Source organism: Pogoniulus pusillus, chromosome 16 (genome assembly GCF_015220805.1).
Source record: "Pogoniulus pusillus isolate bPogPus1 chromosome 16, bPogPus1.pri, whole genome shotgun sequence".
Classification (NCBI taxonomy): domain Eukaryota; kingdom Metazoa; phylum Chordata; class Aves; order Piciformes; family Lybiidae; genus Pogoniulus; species Pogoniulus pusillus.
The window spans coordinates 11,091,879-11,114,219 of NC_087279.1; the positions used below are offsets into that span (position 1 = coordinate 11,091,879).

Here is a 22,341-nt window from a genome sequence, read left to right on the forward strand (position 1 = left end):
AGCGCGGGTCTCAGGAGGGCTCCCACCCTGCCCGGTGGCACCGGGAGCAGGCAGCAGGGACACGGCAGGACAGGCAGGTAGGCTTTACCCAGCCGGGAGACTGCCCTCGTTTCTCACACCGATCTGACCCAGTTCGGAGCCTTTCACCAAGGGGAATTACACAACAGGGCCAGATTGGAGCTGTCGCTACTGTTTCATGGCTGAGTTACTCCAACCTGCCCCATCTCTTGCCTTTGCACACTCGACGTTCGGTCGCTGCGGGAAGGACACTGCGAAAGAGAATCAGACTTCCTTCAACTAGTCCGAGATACCGTTTGGCTGGGCTTTACAGCTGCCCCACGGGAGACCAACCCACCAGCCTGCTGCAACAAGGGGACCTACATCCTGAGGGGTGGGTGGGCTACCAGCTCCTGATAACCTGGTAACCCGAACCTCCTGCACCAGCCTACATCACAGAGCCAGGAGTCCACAGAGGACAGTGCCCTGCTCAATACAGGGTGAGGCTGCTGAGAAACTGGGGTATTGGGTGAAAACACTTTGAAAGATTCCTTTTGCTTATGGAGGGAGGAGAAAAGAGCTGTCATGTTTATCTTACCTGGGAAGTTAAACCCTGCAATCAGCTGCACATCAAATTATGATCCAAGACAGCCTCCCTCATGTATTAATGTCCCGTCTTTCAACAAGGATAAAAATAGTTCTGAAGTTTTTGGGGCTCCGCTGTTTTAAGGTAGAACATTTCAGATAATACGTAAATGCTGTGTAGTGATGACTACCTTCTCCCCAGCCTGCACAGAAAGAAGGCTCAGTTCTGGACCAGGAAATTTACAAGGCTTGCAAATTCAGACACAGTTGTGTTGTCATTGTGTTTTTCTTTCACTTTGCAAAGGTTTTAAAGCGCCACTTCTTCTTATGTATGAACCTGAGAGAGAAACATGGAAGCAAACTTTTCCCTTTTACTTGATGCTTTTCACCGTGGGGTCACACATGCCATAAGCCAAACTGTTAAGTGAAACAGCAAACGTCATGGGATCTGGTGACTTTGGCCATTTCCATCACTTTCAACAAAGGACTCATCGCCACTATAAACACTAATGTTTATTTAACCACTACAAATATAGACAAGTAAAAAGGAAGGATGCAAGACAGAGCAGACAAAGAGTCCTTCCCCACCTCAGTAAGGAGGAGCAAGATTCTCCTGTACCTCCAAGAAGCCACAGAAGCTCTTTGCCTGCTACAACGCAAGTGGTTTAGGCACAGGACACAACAGGACACACTTGTTCCTGAGTACACACCCATCCCATACAAATCCTTTCAGAAAGGGCAGGTTTAACACTGATGCTACTACAGTGCTGAATAGTAAAGAGGATTCCATCACCTCCCTAACCTCCAGCCATGCCAAATATCTAGGACTCATCAAGATTTGTACCTTAAAAACTGTTTTGCAACCAAGACTTCACAGTGGTCATTCTGGTGGATCAAGAATACTGGCAAATCATGAGAGGATGTGCACAGGTTAATAAAGCCAGGTACTTCACAGTCAGTGCTGCATAATGCTCATCAGTTTCTGCCACGCAGTCATGTTTTATGGTAGTAATAACAATGTCATTTATCTTTTGTTCTTCTTTTCCAGCAAAACGTTTGGTTGGGGCTGCAAACTCAGCTCGCACACAAACACTTCAAACTGGATGTGCACAAAGACAACTGCTGTCTCCCTGGCAGAATCTGATCTTTTTTTCTGGATTGCTGCTAGCAGAGTTGTGGTACCTTATAGGAAGCCATCAGCAGCTATTGGAAAATTATTACAAATCATAGAAATGGATCACTAAAGAAGTAATGAGCTTAAGTTTCTGTACATGACAAAAACAGCTAGTAGCAGTTTGCCAGTCATAACTTGCAGTGATATTGCCAAATGACAACAAATACTTTTCTGTTCAGTTTAAACATCTGGTAAGAAATAAACTTGAGAGCAGTGGGTTTGCACAGTTCAATTGTTACAAACATTAGAAGGTCTCTAATGTACATCATGCAGCATATTATAACATCTCTATTTGCATTTGCATGCTAAAAAAAAAGTGAAGGAAGAGAAAATCACTTAAAAGAATAAATATTTCCTCCAAAATGAGCCAGCAGTGTTACTGGCCAGTGGTAGCCTAGCAAATCCCTTACATATTTTTACCAAAGCAAAATGAAGTGTTCATTGCAAAATCAACACAAACTTCTTTCCCCTAGTGATGCCTCTCACAAATTACATTTAAAGCTATCCTTAACTGGCTACCTCATGATTTAGATCCCCATCCTTCACAGTCTGAGACTGAGACTCATACAGTTTTTCAGCTGTGACTCATGGATAACTGGTAGTCACACAGTGCTAGCTGGGAAGGAAGAAAACAATTCTTCTCCTCCATTTCCTCTTGTTCAAACTGCAATGAAACCAAGTGGTGTTGATCCTTTCCCTAGATAAATCTTAAACTCAATAAATGGGAAAAACCTGAAAGCAGCCTGTAAAATCAGAAACTGGAGGGTATCTGCTTGCCCTGGGCCATGCTGCTGTGGAGGCCAAGCGTGCTTCTCCCCACCCCACGTAAGCACAGTGACAACACATCCAGTCTTCGCCCACATTTGATGCAAGTATTAAGGAGCCCACTGTGATTTGTGGGGAGCAGGAATCAAGAGATAAAAATGTTTTAGAAAATACTTCCATATGCCAGTTTTAGGAGAGTAGCAAGACCTGTTCTTTTATTCTCTCAAAGTTAAAAACCTCCTTCCTAAAAGGCACCACAGTGCTAAAACCAGCCTGAAACTAGTTGTTCCCTGACAACAAAAACAACAAAAACAGCTTCGAGAAGTGGTGGGAGAAAGCTAAAAAACACCACTGTAAGACCAGCCCATAGAGAAAGAAAAAGCAGAGATAATCCTTCCTCTCTGCTGACATGACAGTGCCGAAGTGGAGAGTGTGACAATGAACATTACATAAGGCCCAGCTCGCTGTGATTCCAAACAAAAAGAGCCAGTGTGAGTCAATGGCAGCATCTGCAGATCATTACACAACCTGTGCTGGTGGCGTCATCCCTCAGCCACTGCCCGAGCCCCCTGCCACAGGCTCCGTTCTCCCCTGCCCCGCCGGCGGGGTGCAGGTACACCCCACTGCTGACAGCGCCAGTGTCTTGTAACCTCTGCAGAAAAAAATGAACCCTCTTCAGAAGGTGTCAGCACTCACCTCCACACAGACCTGGTGAGGCACTGACAAGCTCTTTACCTCTGGACAGAGCCAGCAGAAACGGGCAAACTATTCTGGTGTTTGCAGAGGAGTGTGAATGCAGCTACTTGCTGACCAGTGCTTCAAAAGCAATCCGTGCATCCGCAGAATGGGTTGGCTTGGAAGGCACCTTAAAGATCATCTAGTTCCAACCCCCTGCCATAGGCAGGGGCATCTTCCTCTAGATCAGATTGCTTAAGGCCTCATTCAGTCTGGCCTTGAACACCTGCAGGGAGGGGGCATCCATGACCTCCCTGGGCACCCTGTTCCAGTGTCTCACCACCCTCACTGTAAAGAATTTCTTCCTAATATCCAGACTAAATCTGCCCTCTTCATGCTTCAATCCATTCCTACATCCTATCACTACAAATCCTTGCCAAAAGTCTCTCCCTGGCTTCCTTGTAGGCCCCTGTCAAGTACTAGAAGGCTTTCATAACGACCCTTCTCTAATCCAGGCTAAGCAGCCCCAACTCTCTTAGCCTGTCCCCATAGGGGAGGTTCTCCATCCCTCTGATCATCTTTGTGACTCTCCTCTGGACCTGCTCCAGCACTTTGGTATCCCTCTTACACTGGAGTTCCCAGAACTGGATGCAGTGCTCCTGGAGGGGTCTCCGGAGAGCAGAGCTGAGAGGCAGAATCCTCTCCCTCGTCCTGCTGGCCATGCTTCTTTTGATGCAGTGCAGGATGCAGTTACCTTCTGGGCTGCAGGCAACCACTGCTGGCTCACGTTGAGTATTTTGTCAACTAATACCCTTAAGTCTTTCCCCTCAAGAGTGCTCTCAAGCCACTCTTTGCACAGTCCATATTATTTACTCATATAAAAGTAGAAACTGACTTCCTATAAATCATTTTTTTTCCTTTGAAATACTGGAAACCTCCTCACCAGTGAACCACCTTAGAGAGTAATTTGGTCTACACTGCACAAAAGTTTAGGCTATCTGAGGTAAGAAGCATGTGATTGGTTTTGCTTCCAATAATTGCTGATATCCATCTGAATTAACACCAACACAAATGAACAGAAATTTTGTCTTTTACTTGACAGAATCTCCATTAATGTTCTTAGCTCTGGCACTTCTATATAAATGGCACTTGCATACCCTGCTAAAGAAAGGTGAGAAAAGGAAACTTTCCTTCCCTGATCACTGTTTCTGCTTTCAAAACAGGATTTCAATGTAAAAGCCACTTTCAAGGATGCTTTTACAGGTGCTATAGCTATGGAAAAGCAGTAAATACCTGTGAGAGAAGCAAAATCCTGAGGAAAGATTTCAAGTGATGGGGAAGACTGAGTAGTGGGATGTAGCATGTTAGGATTCCGTATTACATTCAATAGATTTTATACAGCAGATTAATTTGGGGCAAATTTGGCTGCTCTCCATTACCAGTCACCATTCTCAAATTCCAAATGATAGATTTTAAAAGTCAGCTTGTGAGAGAGGTATACCAAGCCTTCTCTCTGTCAGTACCCAAACTGTGTCAAGATTTGAGCCAATTCCCACAAGCAAGGAAGATCCAGATAACTGAAAGATCCCTCTAGGAGTTTTAGCTCTTGTGCCAGGGAATAAGTTATATAACAAACCAAGAATAAATCACATAAAGGGAGAAGAATGAAAAGACAAAGAGCTAATCTCCACTCAAGTCAGGCTCAGTTGCTGCCAGTTTGTGAAGACAAGCTATAGCCTTGGTCAAGGAGATATAGCAACACTATGGCTTACCTCCTTCACAAGTATCCCACAGAAACAGCCTGGTATAGCTCATAAACAATGTTTCCATCTTTCAGATGAGGAAAACTGGATGCTTTCCCAGTGCTGAAAGGCCTAGTTGACCTATCCTGTTTTATCTGTATCACCCCATCCACACACTCCTCTTTCTTTGCCTCCCAGAGAAGCACATTTCACTTGGGAGAAATGATTCACTGCCTTTGCCTGCGCCTGGAAACAAGCCTCTCCAAGAGCAGCAGGCCAGGGCAACCCACCATCCCTGTGAGACACAGGCCAGTCCCACTGCACATTCTTATCAACAGATGACAAAGTCAACACAGCTTCACTCTTCCTTTGGTCATGTGTCTGCGTTTCACCACGACGAGCTGCAGAGGTCTGGGAGTTTGTTTTCAATGCCTCATCTTCCTTCCTCCTCAGAACTGGACTTAAAACCTGAGAGTTTGTGTAGTTTTTAGAAAAAGGAAGAATTCAACATGGTTTTGCTCCTCTGTATTCCCTACCCCACACCCAGCAATGAGAATTACACTAGCAACAAGAAAGCGTTACTTATTCCACCTACAATTTAGCAAAGACACTTGAACACAAGCAAAAAAAAATAAAGAAGAAAACCAAAAAATCCTGAAGTAGGAGGAAATGGAAATAAACAGTTTGGGGCTTGCATGAGATGAAGATGACAATTAGCATATGTTAGATCCAAGTTGCTCCAGTCTGTCAAGCAGTCAGACATTAAATTAATTTTTATTGGATTCCACTGTAGATTAAAAATCCATTAAAGGATTAAAAACTGTCAGAAACATGGGTTTCCTCCAAAGCCATTCCCTTCAACAGAACATTCTGCTTGCACAGTACTGAAAAAAACTTACATTAAGTAGCCACTTACAAAGGTCACTTTTTTGCTGGTTTGGAGAACAAAGTCACTAAAATCTGTTGATCTTTGTCTTTGCCACTGAACAGGACAAAATAAAACACTGGCACTGCTCCTTTTCTATCCTGCATAAATACACTTGGCTTGATAACACCTAAGATTTATGTTATAGACAGCTCACACAGAAAGCAACTGGATGACACAGTCTCCTGTGGCTTTGTCCTTAGCAATGGAAGTGTCACTTTGGTTGGGTTTTGCTGTTTCACAACCTCTCAGTGGTTGGGCCAGGCCTGCAAGGGAAAAAGAAAGCAGCATCCTACCTCTCACCATATCAGAGAGACAACCCAACAGACTGTTGAGGGGACCAGTTGCATGCACACACAAAAATCCATCTCATTTAGAGATAAGTATTACTTCACAAAAGAAAGAGTTATGAGTCTCATGATACACATATATGCCTAGCTTACAGAAATGTGAGTATATGACTCTGCACACATAAGCTTACTTTTCAAAGAGCCTTTAAAAGCAGCACAGTATCAGTTTGGCTAAGGACACACAGATCTTCAGAGGAAGGTAATATATCCTGTGGGTCACCACACCCTTGTGGTACACATAGCTGACTACCAGTCCCAGCATAGGTTAAACAGGACACCAACTGCTATTACAAATGGCAGAAGCACATCCAGTGCTATGACAGGATGGTGCAACTGAAAAGGGACACATTAGAAGTTATTACAAAACACTGTATGGTGAATAAGCACCACAACAGTCATCTACAGAAGTAGCTGCTGGCTAGCAGACACAACTCTTTGAGACTGAAAATGTCACTATCTCCCAAATGTATCATTCACTTAAAGGAAATGCTTTCATAAATGCTAGGAACATCTTTTGTCTTACTTGTACTTCCTGAAGAAAAAATGCTGTACAGATATCCATACCCAGTCAGAATACAAATGTTAGGCTTCCAAGATCCAGAAGCAGAATGATAAAGAGCATTCAGCTGTGATCTTCAAAAAACCCACAACCTTCTGGGTATTCTTTCTTTCAAAGTTAAGCACGAGTTTCAGTCAATGGCTTCCCTCAAGTGACCACTTTTTCTATCAAAGCTCATTTAGCGTTGCAAATGCTGCTTGACTGGCAGCTGTACCCAGCCAGCAAGTACAGAAGGAACTGCAGGCGAGGCAGTTCTAGTGTCCTGGTGACACATTACCATCCCAAGTGAAGGGGACCATATGCTGGAAGAAGTGAACATCCCTACACTCAGCTGCTGATCTCTCCCAAAATGAAATAGGAATGAAATTTCTTGCCCCATCTTTATTTATCCTCCATTCCTCTTGAATTATTAGTAGGATTGTTGAATTACCAGTCTTGATTCGAAGTTGCCAAGTCAATTTACTGAAGCTACTCATTAGTCTAACTGTAGAAATTCTTGATCTGAATTCTGACATTTGAATAGCACCTATAACTTCTTTTGCTGGGAGCTCTTGGGTATACTTAATAGCATCCTTTAACAGAGAAGGCCAGCCACATAGCACCTCTAGAGCAGATTTACTGGCAATGCTGTAAAAATCTCACTCAGTTTCATTAATTTTCTCTCTCTGTTAGGAATGAAGGAGGTCTTTCTAGAGGATGCACTTCTCATCACAGCAAAGTATAGCTATATTTACAAAAGAGTTCCACACTGGCAGCAGAGGCCAACTACTCTGTATCTCATTCAGTTAAAATAAGCATTTCACTGACCAGAAGTATTGATTCAGTTGAAATATCAGACCTTCTCTCTTGTTTTTCACAAGTGCCATGCTAAGTACAGGAGGGACAAAAAGGTACCTCTAAACAATTTCTTTTTAAAGAGAGTGTCAGTGAAACAATTCTCTTACAGAGCCTGCATGACTAAGCACATCACCCACTTCCTCAGTGTTCTCTACTTGTTATCTGGGTCTAATTCCTCTCAAGCAGCTAACTATTGTCATTAGAGAATAAACAAACTCAGATCACATAATAAAAACCTTAGCTACTCGCATTCCTTGGAGAACAGGATATGAAGTTAGAAGGGACAGAAACTTCAAAATACTGGCACGGGTAAATCTTACTATGCACTGTCCAGAGTTAAGAGCTTACCCCTCCCCCCCCCCCCCCAGGAAAACCCATCTTCCCCTGGAAATTTTCTTCCCAGAACTGCGGGAAAAATCAGGAGTCTCTTTGGAATACAGACTTTCCTCAAATATCTCAGAAGCAGCTAGCTTCCTCAACCCCAAATCTTCTCTATTCCATAAAACAGTCATCTTACCATCCAGTTATCAAGGCAATTGCTCCATCCTGTTTAGAGCCTGGAGCATGCTTCATACATGGAGTGCTGAAAGGCACTGATTCTTTAAGGCTCATCTTTTGGTTGGGTCCCTCAATTTGTTGACACCTATGCACGAGAAACTTAAATCCCAGCTGATGACATCACCCCAACAACTTCTTGATTTAAGAAAATATTCTTTGTTCATGCTCTCTCCCACACCCCAACATCCCCTGCAAAAACAATCTGACTTTCCTTATTTCCTCTGCCCAGAAGCTCATGTTTGGTGGCAGAAGTGCACTCCATAACCCTGGCACTGTTTTTTAGAAGGCACATTCAGTGCTGCACTGCTTTTGGAAAGGAGAAGCCACAATCAGCTGCCTTTTCACACAGGTGTTAAGTAATGATGCTGCAAAGTAAGCTGAACTCCTGGACAGTTACAGTACGTGAAGAATGTTGGGTTTTTTCACCTTTGTCAGTGAGTGATGCAAATAATAAATGCAAAGACAAAAGAGAACGATAAACAGAAAATGGCAATCAAAATCTGATGCTAATCCCATCAATTAGAGAGGCAGCGACATGCCCTGACATTGACAGACAGTGTTCAGCTTTCACAGGCACCAGCAGGGCAATAAACATTTGGCCTTGATTAAATTACCCATTTTCCCTCTTGCTGCTCGCAGCCTCCCGTGTCTGACGCCGTCTCTGCAGCAGCTGCTCTTTCCCACTAGCACCCTACTCCCACGCTGCGCTGCGCCAGCACAACTGTCCGCATGGCTGGACACGAAACTGATTCTGCTGAAAAACAACCTGCAAGTAAAACTCAGTTCCCAAATACAATTTACTACAAAGCTGCACAAACAGCTGTATGGGCACTAAGGAAAAAAACATGCAGAGGGTGGAAACGAGCAGCTTGGGTATTGCTTGACCAAGATGGCACAGTCCCACAGGACCATGGTCTAGGCAGCCAAAATGCTGTTCAAGTAGAGGGCACAGAGAGTATTTTGATTTGAGATGGCCCTTGTGACAAAGCTTCCTTACCTTCACTATGATCACCAGTCAAAAGGATGGTGCATGCACCCGAGGTGAGACATGAACATTCTCATACTGAATCCTCTCATCTTTCTTTAAATAATCATGGCATCACTACATGGTTTCTGTGGAGAGGTCTCTATTTCTGAAGTTCATTTTATTTGGGCTGTTTGTTTTTTTTGTTGAAAAATCAATGCAATTGCCACTCAAAGGGCAAAAGTATCATGAATTACATCATGCACTTAAGACACCCTTGATTTGCACATCTCTTTCCCCATAGCAAATGTTTTTAAACTAAAAGCAAAATATAGATAGACCTCCTGATGCAAGTCCTTAACATCCAGCATATGTAATGACAGCCTCTATGAACAGGTCCTTGCACTCACATGTGGGAACTGGCACTAAAGGAGCAAGTAAAGGACAAGGCTCTGTTCTGAGGAGCAGGAAAATAAACTGCCCTGACCCAGCAAAACTGGCAACTAGCAGTGGCAGAAATTTCTCCAGGTCAGGGCAGGTCCTTCCCTAAATTCAGTCACATGGGACTCATGAAAGGCACACTTATTTGTGGTTACAAAGGGAAGCAATGGAATCTGCACCACGACAGAGAACTTTATACAGCGTTTGGGTTGGAAGGGACCTTTGGAGGTCATCTAGTCCAATCACTCTCCAGCCAGCAGGGCCATCTGCAGCTAGAGGAGGTTGCTCATAGTCCCACGCAATCTCACCATGAATGTTTACAGGAATAAGGGATCTACCACCTGAGTAACTAAAACATTTCTTCCTCTCTAGTCTAAATCTCCCTCCTTTAGTTTTAAACCACCACCCCTTGTCCTCTCAAAACAGGCCCTGCTAAAAAGTCTGTCCCCATCTTTCTAACAAGCCTCTTTGCATACAGAAAGGTCACAACAAGGTCTCCTTAAGGCCTTTTTTTATTCCAGGCTGAACAACCGCAACTCTCTCAGACTTTTTTCATAAGAGAGGTGTTGTAGACTTCTGATCATTTTTGTGGCCCTCCTCTGGACCCTCTTTAATAGCTTTATGTCCCAGTGCTGAGGGCTTCAGGGCTGGACACAGTATTCTGGATGAGGTGTCACCAGCGCAGAATGCACACTGTTAGCACACACCCAGCATTTAATCCACCAGTACCCTCAAGTCATTCTCTGTAGGGCTGCTCTCAATTGCATCATCTCCCAGCCTGTGTTGATACTGAAGGTTGCACTGATCCAAGTGTAGGACCCTTTACACAGCCAGCTCTGTTCTGTACCCTTGTCATTGAGGGCCCTTTCCCAGGGGGTGCTAGGGACAAATGCCTTGAAGAACTGCAGGCCAGGCTGCTTCCAATCTGGAAGTCACCCAATTACCTCACTTGTATTGGTGATCATCAGGCCCTCAGGTAAGGTTATGTATTACTTGGCTTAAGAAATTACCTGCCATGCAGGCCAGGAGCCTCCTGGATTGCCTACAGTTGACCATGCTACTTTTCCCTGCAGATGTTGGGGTGTTTGAGTAGCCCCAGCAGGATGAGAGCCTGTGAGTGCAACACCACCTAAAGCTAGGGTGGTGGCTTCACCAATAGGCTACCCTTGATCATGTGGCCTGTAGCAGATACAAAGGTTCCCTTTGTTGCCTCGGTCTCCAATTCTTACCCGTAAGATTTTAACCTGCTCATGGCAGGATCCATTCCTTGATGGTGCATGGCAGCTTGCAGCTCCTTCTGTTTAATGCCCATAGCACTTCAGCTGGCTGTCAACAGCATCACCTTCTCACAGGAACACCCTTTGAGGCATTTCATCAATGTTTCCCTGCTGGCTCCTATTACCTCAGGATCCCCTGGTTCATTTCTAACACTTCAAGTGTGCTGCAGTGTCCCCACTGTTGAAGGAACAGGTTGAAGGCCCTTGCTAGCACTTTGTCCCACTAACCATGGCTTGTCATCTCACAGCTTGCCACAGACAAGTCTGACATTACATCCCATACCCTTCAAGTTTAGTTTAAAGCCCTGTCAATGAGCCCTGCAAGTTCCTGAACAAAGACCCTCTTTCCCCTTTAACAAAGGTTAATTTCTTTAACCCTATATGAAGAGCAAATTGCTTTGGCCATAATGCCCTTGGCTAGAGATCGAGGGCTAATTTTTAGTACACAAATAAAAAGACAATTGCTTCCTTCAGCCTTCTACAATCCTTCCCCCAACCCCAAAATCTCATCCAAACTCCTGGACAATTCACTCTGCTTCCCCTCAGTCCTCTCTGGCATAAATAAGGAGAGAGGTACAGCTAGCTGATAATACTCGCAGGGAGCAACAGCATGAAAATGATGGGATTTCACAGAGCCAAACATTGTTTGCTTCCCCTTTGCCCCATCCTTCTTTTTACTGTGCCTTTTTATTTTCTCAGACAGTAAACACAAATCAAAAAGCCACCCATGAAGAAAGCAAAACCTAGAAGCTGTAAGAACTCAAAAAGCTCACAGGGTAGTCTTGAGTTCCTCCCGGCTCGCATATACAACATAACTAACCTAAAAACTAAAGACAGTAACCAATGAAGGTGACATAGCAAAATTATCTTTATTCAAGAAAAAAGCATAATAATTTTCAACTTTCATATCCATTTCCTGCAAGGCAAAGGTGAGAAGTTTTTGACTGAGTTAAAAAAAATATACACAATGAAGCTCAAAGGGAAGATTTCTTATTTCTGTAAATCTAGAAAGAACATTCGTATTCAGAGTTTTGGGGTGGGGTTTTTGGTTTGGCTTTTTTCTTTGTTTGGTTTTTGGTTTTGTTTTTTTTTTTTCATCAGTCTGGAGGTTTTTTCCCCAGGAAATCAGGAAAAAAACATTAGCTAAATTGCAGCTTCTTCAATTTAATCTCTCACTCTATTCCAGTTCTTGTGGTGTAATTTTTGCACAAAAGTAATAACAATCATATTTAAAGCAGTAAGGCTTGAAAAACTAGTGAACTCCAGCAAAAGTGACAGTACATTTTAAGGAAAACTTAAATTGTTACTTTCAGAACCATTCTAGTTCACAATAATTTATCTTTGAGAGGGAAAAAAAAAAGAAAAAGGAAAAAAAATGTGAATAAGAAGCCTTGAGTTTAAGCTTTGTGTCCTCCCAAGTCTTGTCTGTTGTGGAGGCCAAGAGCCCTCCAAAATGACACAAAGAGTTAAAAAAATTTTGCCTAGACTATGACTGTAACTCATCATTGCTGCCTTCTGCTTGGCAATTGCCAAAATCCTAGAGCCACATAAGAAGCTGTATTAACTGTCCAGTGAGGCATTAGACCCCACGCCCCCAAGAATCCACCAGCCCTTCAGTGATGAAACTGCCTACAAGAGCCATAGGAAAGGAGAAAAGACATACAAGATGAAGGACTTTATAACATTAAACACTTCTAGAGCAGAAGCAACTGCAAAGAGAAGTTAGAAGATGTTTTTAAAGTAATTTTAAGACTGCAAGTAAAGAAACTGTTCACTTACAACCACTTCTCTCTCCCTTCATTGCCTTCTTTTTGTCAGCAAAATGGGTCAGACAAGATAACAGTAAGAAGCTCCAGGGGTACAAAAGGAGAGAGACACTCCCTACAAAAGGCAAGGAAATTCAAAGATTAAAATTCTTCCCTCAACAAAAGGATTTTATCTGTATGTTTTCCTGCACAGGACAACTCAAGAGCACAAACTGAACACAAGACCGTCCTTGTCTTAATGAAATCATAATATACGCAGCAAAGGGGGAAAGGTAGCACTTGGCTGGAAAAAGTTCTAGCAGCACAGTCTCTTTCAGAGATAAGAATGTTCTTCACTGTAGCACCTGCCCTTTCCCAAGACCAGAGCACTGCACATACCATGTGTGATGCTTGCTGGAAACACCGGCACAAGCACTGCTCAGTGTATGCACCCATTGCCTACTGATGTCAAGGGAGCAACCTGCTAGAAGCAAAGCATTCTGCAGGCTCTGCTTTCCATGGCCCTTCCTCTGTTCACATGACTAGTAGGCACTTGTCCTGTGATGGCAGAAAAGATCAAGATGTCTGGAAAGGTGCCTATCAGAAGCTGTTGTCAGTTGTCACAACTGGACTAGTACCTACCACAGTCCCAGAAAGGTTTAGGAAAACATTCCAAACCAACTGTCCTGATGGCCTACTAAGAATCCACAGGCATTTGTCTCCACAATGGTCAAGGTAGGAGAATACTCACAGCTCTTCTTTTCCCCCATCTCTACATCCTTCACCTCTTTGGCAGAAAGGACACAACAGAAACATTTCTTTTGGTGGACAATAAATACACCAATTTCATACTGGCAGAGAAACACAAGACACTGCACCTTCATGCACTCACACTTAAAACTACCCTTGCCACCATGAGCACTCCCTCAACACTGACAATACCATAGAATGGTTTGGGTTGGAAGAGACCTTAAAGATCATCTATTTTCAACCCCCTTGCCATGGGCAGGGACACTTTCCACTAAACCAGGTTGCTCGAGGCCTCATCTAGCCTGGCTCTGAACACCTTAAGGAAGGAGGCAACCACAACCTCCCTGAGCAACCTGTTTCAGTATCTCACCACTCTCACTGGACAAAAATTTCTAATATCCATTCAAAATCCACCCTCATCAAGCTTAAATTCCATCCTATCACAACAAGCCATTTTAAGTTTACCTCTCTACCAGTGATCAGATTTCAGTGCACATTGTAACTTTTTTGAAGAAGACTGGGGCAGATACTCCACAGTTTGTTCAGGAAATCAAACAGCTATCCCTGCCCTTCCCCAATCCTCAAAAATGACAATGTTCCCTAAAAAAAACAAAACACAAAAAGGCCACAGACATTCGATGTCACTCAAGTGCATGGTTCATATAAGCAAATTTATTCCCTTGACAGCAAATGTATACTTAATAGACTTAAAGGAATACTATAAATGAGCAACTATCATAAATCAGAGCATTTGACTAACTCCAATTTGGGCAAGTAGACAGATCTGGTCTGAACAGGACTGTGCAAGATCTGTTTGGCATGTGTGAATACTCCTGTACTTGGGTGGTGGTGGCATCTACACCTGTACATTTACACCTACACGTACAGTCTACATGTGCAAATACTCCTCATGCATATCTTTCAAACGGTATTTCATCCTGACTTGATGACTTCAAGAGATGGAGACATCCTAATTTCCCTTAACAGTTATGAGTATCTTTCTTAATGTCTTCAGTGGTTAATCACATTCATTGTTAACAATCTGTGCCTTTTTCCTAATTTGAAATAATCAGTTTAACTGCCAAGCACTGGCTCCTAGCATATCTTTTTCCACTAAATTAAAGAGCCTGTTGGTACACAGCCTATTAGCCCAAAGAAAATAGAGAAACTTTTAAATACCTCATGATGAGCTAAACTGAATGAGTACCTGAAGAAAAGTTTTATGCGTGACCCCCAGGGTGGTTGTGGAATCTCCTCTCTAGAGACTTTCAAGACCCACCTGGATGTGTTCCTGTTTGGACTACCCTAAGTGAGTCTTTTGGCAGGGGAGTTGGACTCAATGCCTGGAGGTCCTTACCCAGTATTTCCTGTTGTTATGCATACACATTAGTATTTAAAAAGTAATTAGGTTACTTTAGTAGCCCTCATACCTACAGTGTTACTCTGAGGACTCACATATTGCCATACATCTGCTCTGCCTCTCCCATCCATGCCAAGGTCACTGGTTTCTGGAAGCACAGTTCTTTGTTCTAGATCTACAGCCTCCAGTCTTGCCTGCAACACATACAACTTTGTGCTGCAGCTCTATAAAAACATATTTGGCCATACTAGACCCAGTTACCCAAACAGTTCAGAGGAGACTCTTAAGCTGCTATTCCTTCTTCATGCTTCACCACTCAGCACAACCTTTACATAATCCACAAATTTTATCAGCTCTAATTTTGTGTTTTCTTCCAGGCCACTGATAAAAATACTACGAAGCCCTGGACCTACCATAAGTCCCTGGAAAGCCCTCCATTCATTTTCTGCTTTCCACATCTACTATTTTTAATCTAGGTTTTGACTCACTGACTGTACCTGAAACCACATCTGTTGAACAAGATTCACTTTTCAACAACACCCTCATTGCTTATCACTAGAGGAGGTCTGGGAACACAATTAACACACAAAACCCATACTTAAGTATATGGTTGATACAAGAGCTTTAATTACAATTTTGTGATTTTCCAGAGCACTGGCACTCACCAGCCATGTAACAATTTCTTTACTTCACTGATTTTGAGTAAATCCTGCTACCAGCCCTTCACGACCAATTCCTTTTTTGGCAGCATCCTATTTTCCATGTTAGCAAACTGTGTGAGCAGCCCCACCCCACAGTCCCTTTCCAGGTTTTTTTAGGTTCATAGATTTTGTTTGTTTTGTTGGTTGGTTGTTGTTGCTGTTGTGTTAGCCTTTGAGTGCAACACACAGCTAGAGCAATTCATACGGAACTCATACACTTTAACAACCTATTTATCCTGGATTCAACAACTCAAAATACAATAACCCACACTTAAATGATGCTGATATCCAGGGTAACAATGAGTTTCTCAGTCTGCAGAAAAATCTTTGATGAATTATGACATCTCTAAAACATTCTTTCCATAGTTCTGATGGGCTGGAAAAGGTTTATTCTCAAGTAAAAAAAAAAACAGGTAACAATTTTCATCACCAAGGGAAGAAAATACAAGATCATGTCACCTCCACCATATTTCAACAACTATGGCATGTTTGCCCTACAAACTCTTTGTACCTCATCAGTCACATTGGCTCTGTCACAAAAAAGTTTTGTGGTTTCTGTTAATCAGTTCTGGTCACATATAGCTCCAGCTCTTCGTTAATTAGCTCAAGCTAGCTTTCCACAGAGAATGCTAAAGGTATCTGCCTGTAATCTGCCAAATCACTACAAAACCTCCTTAAATTGCTTTTATACGTTTAGTACCTCTCTTAATGCTCTCTTGTTGTGTAAACTGTATGCTAGTCCTCAATCACAGTCCTCACATTCAGCATACATTTTGATGTACCTGTAACATAAGAAAGGCTGTGGTACACTGAGCATTCCCAGCTTTGTTTTTTTTTACTTATCTGCCAGCAAAAGCAACCAGTACAGTGGCTGAAGAAAGCTTCTCTTAATGTGCTTAATCCTCAGTTAACGATTTCAATTATAGCAGGAGGAAGTTTTTTGTAACAATGTACTACACCTACTAATACTTCCACCAATACATGTGTGCACCTGTAGAGGAAGAGGAGAACACAGTCACATCAAGTCATAAGAGCAAGAAGCTGATTCATCTATCCCATCAACTCTCCTCCTCAAAAAAGTGTTCAAGAAACTAATGGTAACTGCACTTGGCAGCTCACAAACCCCTCCTAGGATTGAGGACAGTAGGAGAGGGCACTGCTTACAAGGTTTGAATACTGTACTTAGTGTTTATACTACAAACCAGACTGATAGCATCTAATAGATTTCTTCAGCTTTGTTTCAAACCAACTGGTGAAATGTCTTCCTCTTAAGAATTCTTATTTCCCAAGATTTTTAAAATCTTAGTATTTTCAAGGCTATCTTCAGTCACCAAGTTATTCAGCACTTTGGAGCACAGAATCAATGCTTCCTCCAGTGAGGTATGTACCAGCCTTTAAGCCTTCTCTGATGTGTGAACAATCATCTCTTGCTAATACATAAGTAGTTTCATGCCTCCTTTCCCTGTTTCTGCATTCAAACTTGCCGATACAGCCACAGAATGGCAGCTTTAGGAAAGGCTAAGAGGCAACTACAGAGAACTTTAAATCACTGCTCCTACTTGCGCATTACAGAGCATGCTGAAAATGCTGTTACTGAATTTAATGTGATGTAATACTTCCCCTCCCACACTTCAAGTGAACTCTAGTTACCTTCAAAATGCCACAAGATTTCTGGAGGTGTCAGACTGACCCCAAGTCCACATTACCACTGAGCAAAATCAAGATTTAAATTGTCACAGTTGCTGTGACATTACAATAGCATTGAATCAGTCTCACTTGCAAGACTAAACTGCCATTCTACTATTCCACTTCAAACATAAAACTGAGTCAATGCTGTATCTGACCTTCAAGAATTTCTAAAAGCCTATTTTCTATACTTTGAGATGTTATTAAAGGCAACAATTCTTAGCAGGTTCTATATCTGCATGGCTGAAAGCAATGGATACTTTTTCATCCCTGTTTTTCTTTTTCCTCCAAACCTGTTTCAGAGATACACATTTTGTTAGCAAATATGTGCAATTAGTATTTACTGGGTAGCACATACAAAATATCAATCAGCACTTTTCTTTTACATTAGGTAGCTGCTGACTTTAAGAACAATGACTTAGAAAAAAACAAGCAACCACAAAACCCCATCACCATATTCTCAGGAGTCCAGCCAGCCTCCAAAGGTGTCTGTGCAACAATTTTTCTCTCATGGCTACCTGTAATCCCATCTTCCTCCTCCTCACTGTATGTAAGGATACTGGACTTCATCAGCTAATTCTGTCCTTTTCTCAAACATTAAATGTTGTTTCTTTATCATCTCCTTCATCTTCAAGATTCTATTTCTTAATAAGCATAAAACCCCAGAAACCAATCTCAAGGTTTCTAAAAGCTGCCACGAAATTAAATGTTCACTGTTTCAAATTACCTAAATATCAGAGTCTACATATGCCATTCTCCAAGTCCAGATCTAAACATCGATTTCTGCTTCTTCTGTTTTGGTGCCAGTACTTAATAAACACTGATTTGGGGGAGCAGGGGGAACCACAGCTCTTTATACATTCTTCTATTTTTATATAACTAAGAATGTTGTTTAAACACAACAAATTTCTGGCATGCAATCAGCATAGGAAACAAACCCAGGTGTAATTAACTCAACATACTTGACAATCAGGAAAATACTATGTAGAAATTATTTTGTGTAAACAGAAAACACACATCTCAAAACTCTTCCTGTAGCAAACATCTAGGAATACCAAATGGTGCTTAACCTCCGCAGGAACTAAGGTCTCCAGAATTAAGTTGAAAATTGGAAACATGGGTAGCAGAAAATATTTATCCTGCAAGGTACTATCTCCCAAAAGCTTCTAAGCATCTGAAGGAGAGAAGTTCAAGAAACTACATCAACATAATTGCACTGCAGCTGTGTTCTTAAAAACACTGCATAGAAATGTTTCATGTAACTCACATCCCTAAACGACAGAATCTGAAAACAGGTTTCCTACATTATTACATCCAAGATTTGAAGCTGATCAAATGGGACTCAATGCAATCTTCCTGGGAAAGCTTCGCTCCACTACCACTCCCTTTCTAACCTAGTACTCTGACACATCTCAAAGAGAGATTTAAAGCAATGAAATCAGAGAAACAAAGTGAAGGCAATGCAACAGGCAGACTTGCTAGCTGGGAGGCACAAGTCAGGGTATGTGTGACAGCAGCGGAGTTAGGAAAAGCCAAGTAGCCAACAAGTACCACTAGCAGCAACTGCAATGAGTGGGAAAGGATGGAAGAACTACTGTTCAGTGCTGTAGAAAGTGTAACTTGATGCAGGTGTGTATGTGTACACATGTACATGTATATACACACACACCCCAACGAGGCTCTTTCAGAGATGCATGACAGAAGCAAGAGAGACAAGGGCTCTGTGTGTATACACATATATGCATACCTACACACAAACACATGCATGGTGGAGAGCAGGCTAAACGTGAGTCAGCAGTGCGCCCTGCCAGTGATGCAAGCTAACAACACTCTGGGCTGTATCAACAAGAGCACAGCCTGCCTGATCTAAGCAAGTGGTCACATCCTTTCACAGGGTACTTTTCAGACCCACCTGAAACACCACGTGCAGTTTTGGACATTTACAGTACATAAAAGACATAGATAAACCAGAGTGAGTTTCATGGAAGGCTACTGAGACACTGTGTAAAGGGAGGCTGTCAGAGACGGGGTTGTCCAAACTGGAGAAGAAAAGGCTTTGGGGACCTGACAGCAGATGTCCCATACCTATACAGAGGTTATCAAGATGGAAGGCTGTGCACAGAGGCATGTGACACAAGGACACGAGACAAGATGCAACAGTGAAGGTTGTGACCTTACATAAAGGTTTTTCCCTGCATGGACAGTCAAACACTGGAACAAGGACCCAGAGATCGGTCAGATTTCAGTTTTGGAGGGTTTAACACCTGAACGAATAAAGCCCTTGTCTGAACCCACTTTGAGCGGCAAGTTGGACACCTCCTGAGGCCCTTTCCAACATGAATCATTCTGTGACATCAGTATGGACCCCAGAGAATACTATAATGGCTGTTACAATTTTCTATGCCAAATGTTATACTTTTCAAATATCCACTGAAATGCAACCACTACTCAAGAGATGGAAATACATTGGGTCTCCTCCTCAAAAGAGCACGATGTTCTCATCCAGATCTGCAATACAAGTATCAAAAGCAAAATTTCAAGGTATTTTAGAGATGCAGGAGTTAACCAATCACCTGAGTGGAACACAGGGGGAAGACAATGGCTAAATAATCTGCTTTTTTGGGGGGAAGGAGAAGGTGTTATTCAGTCTGAGACACTGCCAACCCTGGGAAAAAAAAAAATCACAGGTCCACAACAGCTATTCCTTAAAGCAGCAACTGCATTTTTCTTGGAAATGTGATATTCAACACCTACCGTTAATGAACAGCCCCTGTATTCTGATGCTGACAAGGTCGCAGGATAAGAGGCTACGTTGTTTGCTCTGTATATTCAGGATGTAGAGCTTCACACCTGGGGAAAGAAGCCTCACTTAGCAAACCAAGGCCAGGTCAGAGCTCCCATCAGAAGCAGCTGCAGTGCTCTAAGAAGGCTGTTTTGGTTTTGTCCCTCTGCTGGGTGCTATTGCCCCTAGAGCAGAACCACCAAAACTAAGGCTTGTTGATTCTAAATTGGTTGAGTTTGCATTGAAACAGAGCGCTCACAAGGTCCATTACGCTAAGAATGGGAGTTAGCACCTTCGGCTCGGCAACAGGAACGGCTTAAACCGACACAGAAGTTTCCACAGCGAATCCCTATGGACTAAGTTACTACTCACTAAGCATGCTGCTTGGATAACCATACAACGAATACCCAACGTTAAGAACGTTAAAGCGAACAAATGTGATCATTAGCATCTTATTATCATTAAAAAAGGAAAATAGAGCCCCATTATTTCCTTTTAAAGGGTTGGTATTTTTTAGTCCACTTGCATGTGGACTAAAGTGATGTTCAAAGAACTTTTTAAAGCACTGGCTTTGTACAAATCGATGGCGGGGCAGGAGGAGAAATCAATTGAGCTTACCAATGTCCCTCAGATGTGAGCACCGAAATGTCTATTCACCAAGGTAACCACCAGCAAAGGCAACCCATAAACTGCTCCGTGGAGGGAGCAAAGTAAAAAGCGGTGAGACCGGATCAAGAATGAAGAGCCAACATCTCAATACACAGAGCCTTCCCCCTCCAAAGCTCACCAACCTCTCTCACGCAGACACTACATTATTACTTCGCGTGTCTGTTTACCAGTCCTACGGATCACTGCTGTTCAGCCAGAGCAGGAGCGTGACAACCACTGCACCCAGGCAAAGCCGGGCTCGGCCAGGCCCCTCCAGCTCAGTTTCCCCTTCCAGGTCGGACTGGCACCCCGAGGGGCCACGACACCCCACGGGAGACAGGTGCAGCCCCCGAGGCTGCCTCCTGTCCACGCCCCCCCTAAATCAGAACCTCACTTAGGCCTCGAAACGCACCGTGCTCCGACCCAAACTCGGCGGGTTATCGAGCGAGCCGAGCCGCGCTGCTCTACCGGTCCCAAAGCCCAGGCTCAGCGGTCCCCCAGCAGCCGGCGGGGCACGGGGGGACGGGTACAATCTGAGCCCAAGCCGCGTCCCCAGACGCAGCCGCGGGCCTGACCCGGCAGCCGCACAGCCCCCAGCTCCCTCACCCCACCGCGCCAGCACCGGGACCCGCCCCCCCAGGCCCGGCGGCAATGTCAGGCGGCAGTGCCCGGCAGCTCCCCAGAAGCTGCGACTGCTGCCCCACCGCCCTCCCACGCCCGGGCCCGGAAACCATAACATACCCCAGACCCCCTCAGACTGGGTGGTCGTTTCTTCTTCGCCACTACTCCGCCCCCTCGGGCCCAGCAGCCGATCCCCCGCCCGCCCCCACTCCTACCCTGAGGATCCGCTTGCCTATCGCCATAGCCCCTACACAGGAGCAGGGCGGGCGGCCGTAGCCCCACGCCGCTGCCCACACACCCCCGGTGGGGCGGGGCAGGGCGGGCGACCACGGGCCTCCGCCGGCGCGCCCCTTCCCGGCACGCTCCCATTGTGGCGGCGACAGCGCTCCCTCAGCCGCCCCGCTAAGCTCTCACCTCGGCGGGGGGCGGAGGGACTGCGAGCCGCGACGGGCACCGGGAGCTGGCTGGCGGCCGCCCGCCCGCCTCCGTCCCGGCCGCCTCCGTCCCGGCCTCGGCGCTCAGCCGCCGCTCGGGGGCCGCATCACCCAGCGTCCGGCCCCCCCACCCCCCGCCGGAGCAGCCGCAGGATCCCCCGGGCAGCAACAGGCGCCTTCGCCGCAAAGGTTCCGCAGGGCGGATAAAGGTTCCTCCTCGCCCCACAAGACGGGCAGGCGGCGGCAGGCGCACGGCACGGCGGGAACCGAGCGACCCGAGGGCTCCGCTTCCCTCGGAGGCCGTCAGAACCTGCCTGCCGTGCGACGGGGCTGCTCCGCGCTGGTGCGGCGCGCCGGAGTCCCGCAGACCTCATCTGCCGCTCGGGCGGGCCCGGTGGTCCCGACAGCCCAGCTAGAAGCTTGAGCAGGTATCTGCGGGATGCGGGGCCGCTCCGTCCGACTCGCTCACTGCGGGGTAACAAAGGTTGAGGGGCAGCAGGGGCTCTCTCCTCTGTCCTCCCTCTCAGGGACAGTACGGAGCTCAGCTCTGGGCCCCATCCTGCCAAGTCCTGAACCCCTCCACCTACGAAATTCCATCAGCTTCCAAGCTCTGTTCCAGCGCTGGACTTCTCCCAGGAAAAGAACTCTTCTCACACCCAGTCTGACACAAGACTCATGGATGTTTACAACCACTGTTCCTCATTCTCCTGCTACGAACCTGGCTTTGCCACCTCCATACCTTCCCCACAGGTGATGGACAAATAC

At 44.6% G+C, this 22,341-nt stretch overlaps 1 protein-coding gene across 13 annotated transcripts in view; it reads right to left on the reverse strand.

Moving 5' to 3' along the window:
• RAD54L2 (RAD54 like 2) overlaps positions 1 to 22,341 on the reverse strand; it is a 75,070-nt gene that overhangs the window by 47,623 nt on the left and 5,106 nt on the right. For 6 of the 13 annotated variants that reach the window (XM_064156457.1, XM_064156468.1, XM_064156470.1 and 3 more), the window contains one exon: positions 19,846 to 19,941. The exons of 1 other annotated variant lie outside the window; for it this stretch is intronic. The gene's annotated coding sequence lies outside the window, so the exon portion shown is untranslated. Of the gene's footprint in view, positions 1 to 12,628; positions 12,731 to 13,809; positions 13,916 to 19,845; positions 19,942 to 21,556; positions 21,645 to 22,341 lie in introns of those variants that run through there. 6 more of the 13 variants (XM_064156456.1, XM_064156463.1, XM_064156466.1 and 3 more) reach the window with 6 other exon arrangements.